Source organism: Plasmopara halstedii (assembly GCF_900000015.1).
Source record: "Plasmopara halstedii genome assembly, contig: Scaffold_470, whole genome shotgun sequence".
Lineage (NCBI taxonomy): Eukaryota > Oomycota > Peronosporomycetes > Peronosporales > Peronosporaceae > Plasmopara > Plasmopara halstedii.
This window is the reverse complement of record NW_020187390.1, coordinates 1,123,082-1,124,374: the sequence shown is the minus strand read 5'-3', so window position 1 is coordinate 1,124,374 and position 1,293 is coordinate 1,123,082.

Here is a 1,293-nt window from a genome sequence, read left to right as displayed (position 1 = left end):
ACCCGTGTTGCGCCGAATCTTTCGGCAGGCCAAACACAAAGTCCAAACACATGGACTGTCAGCACCCAGTGGGTACCGGTAAGCTGGTTAGCGGCGCAGCCGCATTTGAATAGGGTTTTGCCCGTTGACACGTCTCACACGTGGGCACATAGGTGCTCGTCCATTTGTACAGCTTGGGCCACTAATAGTGATGACTTATAGGGTTGTACGTTTTCTCACGACCGAGATGACCACTGAGTGGCGTGTCGTGAGCCTCATGGAGGATGCGATATCTCAAATCCTCATCATGAGGAAGCACAATTCGTGGTGTATCCGCTGAATCGGTACTATGATATAGCAAGCCGTTATTCAGCGAATATCGATGCAATCGTGCACGTAGTCTTGGTGAACTGAGTTTTCAAACCCCTTGCTCCTTAGAGCCCGTAGCATACCTACACACATTTCATCACCCGCATACGCGGTGCGGATCAAATCTATCACAGACGACGTTGCAGGTGTAACAGGAGCAAGCTTATAGTCTGGTCTGCGTGACAACGCGTCAGCCAAAGCATTCTGCTTTTCCGTCTTATACTTCACTTTGAAGTTATATTTCGCAAAGAAGGATAGCCATCTAACCATCCTCTGCGAGAGGTGGGGCGACTGAGTCGCAGTGTGTAGTGACGCATGATCTGTGTAGATCACAAACGGCTTGGAGCCGAGCAGGTGGACCCTGAACTTGACAAGTGTATACTGCATCGCAAGTGGCTCCTTGTCATAAACTGGGTAGTTCTTCTCTGCAGCTTTGGGCTGTCGAGATTTGAACGCATTCACCCGATCTCGCCACTCGGCGCCTGCTTGCGGCAGTGCACAGCTGATAGCAAAATCCGAAGCGTCACAGACGACACTGAAAGGACGATCGAAATCTGGCTGCGCCAGTATTGGTGCATGCAGGAGGCTGTCTTTGACACCGTCAAAATCCTCCTGATGTTTGGTGTTCCAACACCATTCCGCATTGTTTTTAAGGAGATTGGGTAATGGCCGCGCCATTTCTGCGTGGTTTACGCTGTACTTGTGCAAGTAGCTGGCGAGACCAAGCCACATACGCAAGTCCTTCTGGTCCTTTAAAACCGGCCAGTCTACAATGGCCTTGACCTTAGCGGGATCCCTTCGAAGGCCACGCTTCCCAATGAAGCACCCTAAAAAGAGAATCTCTTCTGCGCCAAAGATGCACTTGTCTGCATTGGCGTAGAGTTTGTTCGTGCGCATGCACTGGAGCACTGCTCTTAAATGGACGATGTGGTTCTCTTCATCCGC